Below are 13320 nucleotides of genomic sequence, written 5' to 3'. Positions count from 1 at the left end.
TTTGGTACATTAGAAGCAACTCTCAAACTTAACCTAAGCGTTTTTCGAAGCTACTTTCTGGCTAACTTCTTATAGGAAGGTCTAGGAGCTCTGAAAATGAACGTGCGCGTCTTTCACTCTTCCCGAGGGACTTAGAATAATTTTGTGATATTTTTTATTAAAATGGTGTATTTGGGTATATATATAAATATATTTTATGCACTGTATATGAGCTGGCGATTTCTAAGTCTGTGGTTCCGAGAGGGGGTAACCAGGCTCACTAATAAAGGTCAAGCCACTTGGCTGCCAGAATGCCCTCCTTCAGCACAGACCACAAAAGCATTGTGATAAGCGTATCCCCCGTATAGTCAGGGGTTAATGGGAGTCGTCCCCGTCCCCCCAGGATACGCCCAGAACCATGGACCCGGTACTTGTGGTTCGGACTGTCTCCAACCAGCCATAATGTTGTGAGAGTGAAATGATGTCTAAGTCCAGCTTTGGTACATTAGAAGCAACTCTCAAACATAACCTAAGCGTTTTTCGAAGCTACTTTTTGGCTAACTTCTTATACGAAGGTCTAGGAGCTCTGAAAATGAACGTGCGCGTCTTTCACTCTTCCCGAGGGACTTAGAAGAATTTTGTGATATTTTTTATTAAAATGGTGTATAAGGGTATATATATATAAATATATTTTATGCACTGTATATGAGCTGGCGATTTCTAAGTCTGTGGTTCCGAGAGGGGGTAACCAGGCTCACTAATAAAGGTCAAGCCACTTGGCTGCCAGAATGCCCTGCTTCAGCACAGACCAGAAAGGCATTGTGATAAGCGTATCCCCGGTATAGTCAGGGGTTAATGGGAGTCGTCCCCGTCCCCCCAGTATACGCCCAGAACCATGGACCCGGTACTTGTGGTTCGGATTGTCTCCAACCAGCCATAATGTTGTGTGAGTGAAATTATGTCTAAGTCCAGCTTTGATACATTAGAAGCAACTCTGAAACTTAACCTAAGCGTTTTTCGAATCTACTTTTTGGCTAACTTCTTATAGGAAGGTCTAGGAGCTCTGAAAATGAACGTGCGCGTCTTTCACTCTTCCCGAGGGACTTAGAAGAATTTTGTGATATTTTTTATTAAAATGGTGTATAAGGGTATATATATATAAATATATTTTATGCACTGTATATGAGCTGGCGATTTCTAAGTCTGTGGTTCCGAGAGGGGGTAACCAGGCTCACTAATAAAGGTCAAGCCACTTGGCTGCCAGAATGCCCTGCTTCAGCACAGACCACAAAAGCATTGTGATAAGCGTATCCCCGGTATAGTCAGGGGTTAATGGGAGTCGTCCCCGTCCCCCCAGGATACGCCCAGAACCATGGACCCGGTACTTGTGGTTCGGACTGTCTCCAACCAGCCATAATGTTGTGAGAGTGAAATGATGTCTAAGTCCAGCTTTGGTACATTAGAAGCAACTCTCAAACATAACCTAAGCGTTTTTCGAAGCTACTTTTTGGCTAACTTCTTATACGAAGGTCTAGGAGCTCTGAAAATGAACGTGCGCGTCTTTCACTCTTCCCGAGGGACTTAGAAGAATTTTGTGATATTTTTTATTAAAATGGTGTATAAGGGTATATATATAAATATATTTTATGCACTGTATATGAGCTGGCGATTTCTAAGTCTGTGGTTCCGAGAGGGGGTAACCAGGCTCACTAATAGAGGTCAAGCCACTTGACTGCCAGAATGCCCTGCTTCAGCACAGACCAGAAAGGCATTGTGATAAGCGTATCCCCGGTATAGTCAGGGGTTAATGGGAGTCGTCCCCGTCCCCCCAGTATACGCCCAGAACCATGGACCCGGTACTTGTGGTTCGGACTGTCTCCAACCAGCCATAATGTTGTGAGAGTGAAATTATGTCTAAGTCCAGCTTTGGTACATTAGAAGCAACTCTGAAACTTAACCTAAGCGTTTTTCGAAGCTACTTTTTGGCTAACTTCTTATAGGAAGGTCTAGGAGCTCTGAAAATGAACGTGCGCGTATTTCACTCTTCCCGAGGGACTTAGAAGAATTTTGTGATATTTTTTATTAAAATGGTGTATAAGGGTATATATATATAAATATATTTTATGCACTGTATATGAGCTGGCGATTTCTAAGTCTGTGGTTCCGAGAGGGGGTAACCAGGCTCACTAATAAAGGTCAAGCCACTTGGCTGCCAGAATGCCTTGCTTCAGCACAGACCACAAAAGCATTGTGATAAGCGTATCCCCGGTATAGTCAGGGGTTAATGGGAGTCGTCCCCGTCCCCCCAGGATACGCCCAGAACCATGGACCCGGTACTTGTGGTTCGGACTGTCTCCAACCAGCCATAATGTTGTGAGAGTGAAATGATGTCTAAGTCCAGCTTTGGTACATTAGAAGCAACTCTCAAACATAACCTAAGCGTTTTTCGAAGCTACTTTTTGGCTAACTTCTTATACGAAGGTCTAGGAGCTCTGAAAATGAACGTGCGCGTCTTTCACTCTTCCCGAGGGACTTAGAAGAATTTTGTGATATTTTTTATTAAAATGGTGTATAAGGGTATATATATAAATATATTTTATGCACTGTATATGAGCTGGCGATTTCTAAGTCTGTGGTTCCGAGAGGGGGTAACCAGGCTCACTAATAAAGGTCAAGCCACTTGACTGCCAGAATGCCCTGCTTCATTACAGACCAGAAAGGCATTGTGATAAGCGTATCCCCGGTATAGTCAGGGGTTAATGGGAGTCGTCCCCGTCCCCCCAGTATACGCCCAGAACCATGGACCCGGTACTTGTGGTTCGGACTGTCTCCAACCAGCCATAATGTTGTGAGAGTGAAATTATGTCTAAGTCCAGCTTTGGTACATTAGAAGCAACTCTGAAACTTAACCTAAGCGTTTTTCGAAGCTACTTTTTGGCTAACTTCTTATACGAAGGTCTAGGAGCTCTGAAAATGAACGTGCGCGTCTTTCACTCTTCCCGAGGGACTTAGAAGAATTTTGTGATATTTTTTATTAAAATGGTGTATAAGGGTATATATATATAAATATATTTTATGCACTGTATATGAGCTGGCGATTTCTAAGTCTGTGGTTCCGAGAGGGGGTAACCAGGCTCACTAATAAAGGTCAAGCCACTTGGCTGCCAGAATGCCCTGCTTCAGCACAGACCACAAAAGCATTGTGATAAGCGTATCCCCGGTATAGTCAGGGGTTAATGGGAGTCGTCCCCGTCCCCCCAGGATACGCCCAGAACCATGGACCCGGTACTTGTGGTTCGGACTGTCTCCAACCAGCCATAATGTTGTGAGAGTGAAATGATGTCTAAGTCCAGCTTTGGTACATTAGAAGCAACTCTCAAACATAACCTAAGCGTTTTTCGAAGCTACTTTTTGGCTAACTTCTTATACGAAGGTCTAGGAGCTCTGAAAATGAACGTGCGCGTCTTTCACTCTTCCCGAGGGACTTAGAAGAATTTTGTGATATTTTTTATTAAAATGGTGTATAAGGGTATATATATAAATATATTTTATGCACTGTATATGAGCTGGCGATTTCTAAGTCTGTGGTTCCGAGAGGGGGTAACCAGGCTCACTAATAAAGGTCAAGCCACTTGACTGCCAGAATGCCCTGCTTCAGCACAGACCAGAAAGGCATTGTGATAAGCGTATCCCCGGTATAGTCAGGGGTTAATGGGAGTCGTCCCCGTCCCCCCAGTATACGCCCAGAACCATGGACCCGGTACTTGTGGTTCGGACTGTCTCCAACCAGCCATAATGTTGTGAGAGTGAAATTATGTCTAAGTCCAGCTTTGGTACATTAGAAGCAACTCTGAAACTAAACCTAAGCGTTTTTCGAAGCTACTTTTTGGCTAACTTCTTATAGGAAGGTCTAGGAGCTCTGAAAATGAACGTGCGCGTCTTTCACTCTTCCCGAGGGACTTAGAAGAATTTTGTGATATTTTTTATTAAAATGGTGTATAAGGGTATATATATATAAATATATTTTATGCACTGTATATGAGCTGGCGATTTCTAAGTCTGTGGTTCCGAGAGGGGGTAACCAGGCTCACTAATAAAGGTCAAGCCACTTGGCTGCCAGAATGCCCTGCTTCAGCACAGACCAGAAAGGCATTGTGATAAGCGTATCCCCGGTATAGTCAGGGGTTAATGGGAGTCGTCCCCGTCCCCCCAGTATACGCCCAGAACCATGGACCCGGTACTTGTGGTTCGGATTGTCTCCAACCAGCCATAATGTTGTGAGAGTGAAATTATGTCTAAGTCCAGCTTTGGTACATTAGAAGCAACTCTGAAACTTAACCTAAGCGTTTTTCGAAGCTACTTTTTGGCTAACTTCTTATAGGAAGGTCTAGGAGCTCTGAAAATGAACGTGCGCGTATTTCACTCTTCCCGAGGGACTTAGAAGAATTTTGTGATATTTTTTATTAAAATGGTGTATAAGGGTATATATATATAAATATATTTTATGCACTGTATATGAGCTGGCGATTTCTAAGTCTGTGGTTCCGAAAGGGGGTAACCAGGCTCACTAATAAAGGTCAAGCCACTTGGCTGCCAGAATGCCCTGCTTCAGCACAGACCACAAAAGCATTGTGATAAGCGTATCCCCGGTATAGTCAGGGGTTAATGGGAGTCGTCCCCGTCCCCCCAGGATACGCCCAGAACCATGGACCCGGTACTTGTGGTTCGGACTGTCTCCAACCAGCCATAATGTTGTGAGAGTGAAATGATGTCTAAGTCCAGCTTTGGTACATTAGAAGCAACTCTCAAACATAACCTAAGCGTTTTTCGAAGCTACTTTTTGGCTAACTTCTTATACGAAGGTCTAGGAGCTCTGAAAATGAACGTGCGCGTCTTTCACTCTTCCCGAGGGACTTAGAAGAATTTTGTGATATTTTTTATTAAAATGGTGTATAAGGGTATATATATAAATATATTTTATGCACTGTATATGAGCTGGCGATTTCTAAGTCTGTGGTTCCGAGAGGGGGTAACCAGGCTCACTAATAAAGGTCAAGCCACTTGACTGCCAGAATGCCCTGCTTCATTACAGACCAGAAAGGCATTGTGATAAGCGTATCCCCGGTATAGTCAGGGGTTAATGGGAGTCGTCCCCGTCCCCCCAGTATACGCCCAGAACCATGGACCCGGTACTTGTGGTTCGGACTGTCTCCAACCAGCCATAATGTTGTGAGAGTGAAATTATGTCTAAGTCCAGCTTTGGTACATTAGAAGCAACTCTGAAACTTAACCTAAGCGTTTTTCGAAGCTACTTTTTGGCTAACTTCTTATACGAAGGTCTAGGAGCTCTGAAAATGAACGTGCGCGTCTTTCACTCTTCCCGAGGGACTTAGAAGAATTTTGTGATATTTTTTATTAAAATGGTGTATAAGGGTATATATATAAATATATTTTATGCACTGTATATGAGCTGGCGATTTCTAAGTCTGTGGTTCCGAGAGGGGGTAACCAGGCTCACTAATAAAGGTCAAGCCACTTGACTGCCAGAATGCCCTGCTTCATTACAGACCAGAAAGGCATTGTGATAAGCGTATCCCCGGTATAGTCAGGGGTTAATGGGAGTCGTCCCCGTCCCCCCAGTATACGCCCAGAACCATGGACCCGGTACTTGTGGTTCGGACTGTCTCCAACCAGCCATAATGTTGTGAGAGTGAAATTATGTCTAAGTCCAGCTTTGGTACATTAGAAGCAACTCTGAAACTTAACCTAAGCGTTTTTCGAAGCTACTTTTTGGCTAACTTCTTATACGAAGGTCTAGGAGCTCTGAAAATGAACGTGCGCGTCTTTCACTCTTCCCGAGGGACTTAGAAGAATTTTGTGATATTTTTTATTAAAATGGTGTATAAGGGTATATATATATAAATATATTTTATGCACTGTATATGAGCTGGCGATTTCTAAGTCTGTGGTTCCGAGAGGGGGTAACCAGGCTCACTAATAAAGGTCAAGCCACTTGGCTGCCAGAATGCCCTGCTTCAGCACAGACCAGAAAGGCATTGTGATAAGCGTATCCCCGGTATAGTCAGGGGTTAATGGGAGTCGTCCCCGTCCCCCCAGTATACGCCCAGAACCATGGACCCGGTACTTGTGGTTCGGATTGTCTCCAACCAGCCATAATGTTGTGTGAGTGAAATTATGTCTAAGTCCAGCTTTGATACATTAGAAGCAACTCTGAAACTTAACCTAAGCGTTTTTCGAATCTACTTTTTGGCTAACTTCTTATAGGAAGGTCTAGGAGCTCTGAAAATGAACGTGCGCGTCTTTCACTCTTCCCGAGGGACTTAGAAGAATTTTGTGATATTTTTTATTAAAATGGTGTATAAGGGTATATATATATAAATATATTTTATGCACTGTATATGAGCTGGCGATTTCTAAGTCTGTGGTTCCGAGAGGGGGTAACCAGGCTCACTAATAAAGGTCAAGCCACTTGGCTGCCAGAATGCCCTGCTTCAGCACAGACCACAAAAGCATTGTGATAAGTGTATCCCCGGTATAGTCAGGGGTTAATGGGAGTCGTCCCCGTCCCCCCAGGATACGCCCAGAACCATGGACCCGGTACTTGTGGTTCGGACTGTCTCCAACCAGCCATAATGTTGTGAGAGTGAAATGATGTCTAAGTCCAGCTTTGGTACATTAGAAGCAACTCTCAAACATAACCTAAGCGTTTTTCGAAGCTACTTTTTGGCTAACTTCTTATACGAAGGTCTAGGAGCTCTGAAAATGAACGTGCGCGTCTTTCACTCTTCCCGAGGGACTTAGAAGAATTTTGTGATATTTTTTATTAAAATGGTGTATAAGGGTATATATATAAATATATTTTATGCACTGTATATGAGCTGGCGATTTCTAAGTCTGTGGTTCCGAGAGGGGGTAACCAGGCTCACTAATAAAGGTCAAGCCACTTGACTGCCAGAATGCCCTGCTTCAGCACAGACCAGAAAGGCATTGTGATAAGCGTATCCCCGGTATAGTCAGGGGTTAATGGGAGTCGTCCCCGTCCCCCCAGTATACGCCCAGAACCATGGACCCGGTACTTGTGGTTCGGACTGTCTCCAACCAGCCATAATGTTGTGAGAGTGAAATTATGTCTAAGTCCAGCTTTGGTACATTAGAAGCAACTCTGAAACTTAACCTAAGCGTTTTTCGAAGCTACTTTTTGGCTAACTTCTTATAGGAAGGTCTAGGAGCTCTGAAAATGAACGTGCGCGTCTTTCACTCTTCCCGAGGGACTTAGAAGAATTTTGTGATATTTTTTATTAAAATGGTGTATAAGGGTATATATATATAAATATATTTTATGCACTGTATATGAGCTGGCGATTTCTAAGTCTGTGGTTCCGAGAGGGGGTAACCAGGCTCACAAATAAAGGTCAAGCCACTTGGCTGCCAGAATGCCCTGCTTCAGCACAGACCACAAAAGCATTGTGATAAGCGTATCCCCGGTATAGTCAGGGGTTAATGGGAGTCGTCCCCGTCCCCCCAGGATACGCCCAGAACCATGGACCCGGTACTTGTGGTTCGGACTGTCTCCAACCAGCCATAATGTTGTGAGAGTGAAATGATGTCTAAGTCCAGCTTTGGTACATTAGAAGCAACTCTCAAACATAACCTAAGCGTTTTTCGAAGCTACTTTTTGGCTAACTTCTTATACGAAGGTCTAGGAGCTCTGAAAATGAACGTGCGCGTCTTTCACTCTTCCCGAGGGACTTAGAAGAATTTTGTGATATTTTTTATTAAAATGGTGTATAAGGGTATATATATAAATATATTTTATGCACTGTATATGAGCTGGCGATTTCTAAGTCTGTGGTTCCGAGAGGGGGTAACCAGGCTCACTAATAAAGGTCAAGCCACTTGACTGCCAGAATGCCCTGCTTCATTACAGACCAGAAAGGCATTGTGATAAGCGTATCCCCGGTATAGTCAGGGGTTAATGGGAGTCGTCCCCGTCCCCCCAGTATACGCCCAGAACCATGGACCCGGTACTTGTGGTTCGGACTGTCTCCAACCAGCCATAATGTTGTGAGAGTGAAATTATGTCTAAGTCCAGCTTTGGTACATTAGAAGCAACTCTGAAACTTAACCTAAGCGTTTTTCGAAGCTACTTTTTGGCTAACTTCTTATACGAAGGTCTAGGAGCTCTGAAAATGAACGTGCGCGTCTTTCACTCTTCCCGAGGGACTTAGAAGAATTTTGTGATATTTTTTATTAAAATGGTGTATAAGGGTATATATATAAATATATTTTATGCACTGTATATGAGCTGGCGATTTCTAAGTCTGTGGTTCCGAGAGGGGGTAACCAGGCTCACTAATAAAGGTCAAGCCACTTGACTGCCAGAATGCCCTGCTTCATTACAGACCAGAAAGGCATTGTGATAAGCGTATCCCCGGTATAGTCAGGGGTTAATGGGAGTCGTCCCCGTCCCCCCAGTATACGCCCAGAACCATGGACCCGGTACTTGTGGTTCGGACTGTCTCCAACCAGCCATAATGTTGTGAGAGTGAAATTATGTCTAAGTCCAGCTTTGGTACATTAGAAGCAACTCTGAAACTTAACCTAAGCGTTTTTCGAAGCTACTTTTTGGCTAACTTCTTATACGAAGGTCTAGGAGCTCTGAAAATGAACGTGCGCGTCTTTCACTCTTCCCGAGGGACTTAGAAGAATTTTGTGATATTTTTTATTAAAATGGTGTATAAGGGTATATATATATAAATATATTTTATGCACTGTATATGAGCTGGCGATTTCTAAGTCTGTGGTTCCGAGAGGGGGTAACCAGGCTCACTAATAAAGGTCAAGCCACTTGGCTGCCAGAATGCCCTGCTTCAGCACAGACCAGAAAGGCATTGTGATAAGCGTATCCCCGGTATAGTCAGGGGTTAATGGGAGTCGTCCCCGTCCCCCCAGTATACGCCCAGAACCATGGACCCGGTACTTGTGGTTCGGATTGTCTCCAACCAGCCATAATGTTGTGTGAGTGAAATTATGTCTAAGTCCAGCTTTGATACATTAGAAGCAACTCTGAAACTTAACCTAAGCGTTTTTCGAATCTACTTTTTGGCTAACTTCTTATAGGAAGGTCTAGGAGCTCTGAAAATGAACGTGCGCGTCTTTCACTCTTCCCGAGGGACTTAGAAGAATTTTGTGATATTTTTTATTAAAATGGTGTATAAGGGTATATATATATAAATATATTTTATGCACTGTATATGAGCTGGCGATTTCTAAGTCTGTGGTTCCGAGAGGGGGTAACCAGGCTCACTAATAAAGGTCAAGCCACTTGGCTGCCAGAATGCCCTGCTTCAGCACAGACCACAAAAGCATTGTGATAAGCGTATCCCCGGTATAGTCAGGGGTTAATGGGAGTCGTCCCCGTCCCCCCAGGATACGCCCAGAACCATGGACCCGGTACTTGTGGTTCGGACTGTCTCCAACCAGCCATAATGTTGTGAGAGTGAAATGATGTCTAAGTCCAGCTTTGGTACATTAGAAGCAACTCTCAAACATAACCTAAGCGTTTTTCGAAGCTACTTTTTGGCTAACTTCTTATACGAAGGTCTAGGAGCTCTGAAAATGAACGTGCGCGTCTTTCACTCTTCCCGAGGGACTTAGAAGAATTTTGTGATATTTTTTATTAAAATGGTGTATAAGGGTATATATATAAATATATTTTATGCACTGTATATGAGCTGGCGATTTCTAAGTCTGTGGTTCCGAGAGGGGGTAACCAGGCTCACTAATAAAGGTCAAGCCACTTGACTGCCAGAATGCCCTGCTTCAGCACAGACCAGAAAGGCATTGTGATAAGCGTATCCCCGGTATAGTCAGGGGTTAATGGGAGTCGTCCCCGTCCCCCCAGTATACGCCCAGAACCATGGACCCGGTACTTGTGGTTCGGACTGTCTCCAACCAGCCATAATGTTGTGAGAGTGAAATTATGTCTAAGTCCAGCTTTGGTACATTAGAAGCAACTCTGAAACTTAACCTAAGCGTTTTTCGAAGCTACTTTTTGGCTAACTTCTTATAGGAAGGTCTAGGAGCTCTGAAAATGAACGTGCGCGTCTTTCACTCTTCCCGAGGGACTTAGAAGAATTTTGTGATATTTTTTATTAAAATGGTGTATAAGGGTATATATATATAAATATATTTTATGCACTGTATATGAGCTGGCGATTTCTAAGTCTGTGGTTCCGAGAGGGGGTAACCAGGCTCACAAATAAAGGTCAAGCCACTTGGCTGCCAGAATGCCCTGCTTCAGCACAGACCACAAAAGCATTGTGATAAGCGTATCCCCGGTATAGTCAGGGGTTAATGGGAGTCGTCCCCGTCCCCCCAGGATACGCCCAGAACCATGGACCCGGTACTTGTGGTTCGGACTGTCTCCAACCAGCCATAATGTTGTGAGAGTGAAATGATGTCTAAGTCCAGCTTTGGTACATTAGAAGCAACTCTCAAACATAACCTAAGCGTTTTTCGAAGCTACTTTTTGGCTAACTTCTTATACGAAGGTCTAGGAGCTCTGAAAATGAACGTGCGCGTCTTTCACTCTTCCCGAGGGACTTAGAAGAATTTTGTGATATTTTTTATTAAAATGGTGTATAAGGGTATATATATAAATATATTTTATGCACTGTATATGAGCTGGCGATTTCTAAGTCTGTGGTTCCGAGAGGGGGTAACCAGGCTCACTAATAAAGGTCAAGCCACTTGACTGCCAGAATGCCCTGCTTCAGCACAGACCAGAAAGGCATTGTGATAAGCGTATCCCCGGTATAGTCAGGGGTTAATGGGAGTCGTCCCCGTCCCCCCAGTATACGCCCAGAACCATGGACCCGGTACTTGTGGTTCGGACTGTCTCCAACCAGCCATAATGTTGTGAGAGTGAAATTATGTCTAAGTCCAGCTTTGGTACATTAGAAGCAACTCTGAAACTTAACCTAAGCGTTTTTCGAAGCTACTTTTTGGCTAACTTCTTATACGAAGGTCTAGGAGCTCTGAAAATGAACGTGCGCGTCTTTCACTCTTCCCGAGGGACTTAGAAGAATTTTGTGATATTTTTTATTAAAATGGTGTATAAGGGTATATATATATAAATATATTTTATGCACTGTATATGAGCTGGCGATTTCTAAGTCTGTGGTTCCGAGAGGGGGTAACCAGGCTCACTAATAAAGGTCAAGCCACTTGGCTGCCAGAATGCCCTGCTTCAGCACAGACCACAAAAGCATTGTGATAAGCGTATCCCCGGTATAGTCTGGGGTTAATGGGAGTCGTCCCCGTCCCTCCAGGATACGCCCAGAACCATGGACCCGGTACTTGTAGTTCGGACTGTCTCCAACCAGCCATAATGTTGTGAGAGTGAAATGATGTCTAAGTCCAGCTTTGGTACATTAGAAGCAACTCTCAAACATAACCTAAGCGTTTTTCGAAGCTACTTTTTGGCTAACTTCTTATACGAAGGTCTAGGAGCTCTGAAAATGAACGTGCGCGTCTTTCACTCTTCCCGAGGGACTTAGAAGAATTTTGTGATATTTTTTATTAAAATAGTGTATAAGGGTATATATATATAAATATATTTTATGCACTGTATATGAGCTGGCGATTTCTAAGTCTGTGGTTCCGAGAGGGGGTAACCAGGCTCACTAATAAAGGTCAAGCCACTTGGCTGCCAGAATGCCCTGCTTCAGCACAGACCAGAAAGGCATTGTGATAAGCGTATCCCCGGTATAGTCAGGGGTTAATGGGAGTCGTCCCCGTCCCCCCAGTATACGCCCAGAACCATGGACCCGGTACTTGTGGTTCGGATTGTCTCCAACCAGCCATAATGTTGTGAGAGTGAAATTATGTCTAAGTCCAGCTTTGGTACATTAGAAGCAACTCTCAAACTTAACCTAAGCGTTTTTCGAAGCTACTTTTTGGCTAACTTCTTATAGGAAGGTCTAGGAGCTCTGAAAATGAACGTGCGCATCTTTCACTCTTCCAGAGGGACTTAGAATAATTTTGTGATATTTTTTATTAAAATGGTGTATAAGGGTATATATATAAATATATTTTATGCACTGTATATGAGCTGGCGATTTCTAAGTCTGTGGTTCCGAGAGGGGGTAACCAGGCTCACTAATAAAAGTCAAGCCACTTGGCTGCCAGAATGCCCTGCTTCAGCACAGACCAGAAAGGCATTGTGATAAGCGTATCCCCGGTATAGTCAGGGGTTAATGGGAGTCGTCCCCGTCCCCCCAGTATACGCCCAGAACCATGGACCCGGTACTTGTGGTTCGGACTGTCTCCAACCAGCCATAATGTTGTGAGAGTGAAATTATGTCTAAGTCCAGCTTTGGTACATTAGAAGCAACTCTGAAACTTAACCTAAGCGTTTTTCGAAGCTACTTTTTGGCTAACTTCTTATACGAAGGTCTAGGAGCTCTGAAAATGAACGTGCGCGTCTTTCACTCTTCCCGAGGGACTTAGAAGAATTTTGTGATATTTTTTATTAAAATGGTGTATAAGGGTATATATATATAAATATATTTTATGCACTGTATATGAGCTGGCGATTTCTAAGTCTGTGGTTCCGAGAGGGGGTAACCAGGCTCACTAATAAAGGTCAAGCCACTTGGCTGCCAGAATGCCCTGCTTCAGCACAGACCACAAAAGCATTGTGATAAGCGTATCCCCGGTATAGTCTGGGGTTAATGGGAGTCGTCCCCGTCCCCCCAGGATACGCCCAGAACCATGGACCCGGTACTTGTGGTTCGGACTGTCTCCAACCAGCCATAATGTTGTGAGAGTGAAATGATGTCTAAGTCCAGCTTTGGTACATTAGAAGCAACTCTCAAACATAACCTAAGCGTTTTTCGAAGCTACTTTTTGGCTAACTTCTTATACGAAGGTCTAGGAGCTCTGAAAATGAACGTGCGCGTCTTTCACTCTTCCCGAGGGACTTAGAAGAATTTTGTGATATTTTTTATTAAAATAGTGTATAAGGGTATATATATATAAATATATTTTATGCACTGTATATGAGCTGGCGATTTCTAAGTCTGTGGTTCCGAGAGGGGGTAACCAGGCTCACTAATAAAGGTCAAGCCACTTGACTGCCAGAATGCCCTGCTTCATTACAGACCAGAAAGGCATTGTGATAAGCGTATCCCCGGTATAGTCAGGGGTTAATGGGAGTCGTCCCCGTCCCCCCAGTATACGCCCAGAACCATGGACCCGGTACTTGTGGTTCGGACTGTCTCCAACCAGCCATAATGTTGTGAGAGTGAAATTATG

The sequence above is a fragment of the Ascaphus truei genome, unplaced genomic scaffold, assembly GCF_040206685.1.
Source record: "Ascaphus truei isolate aAscTru1 unplaced genomic scaffold, aAscTru1.hap1 HAP1_SCAFFOLD_177, whole genome shotgun sequence".
In the NCBI taxonomy this organism is placed as follows: domain Eukaryota; kingdom Metazoa; phylum Chordata; class Amphibia; order Anura; family Ascaphidae; genus Ascaphus; species Ascaphus truei.
Note: the sequence above shows the minus strand (reverse complement) of the source record.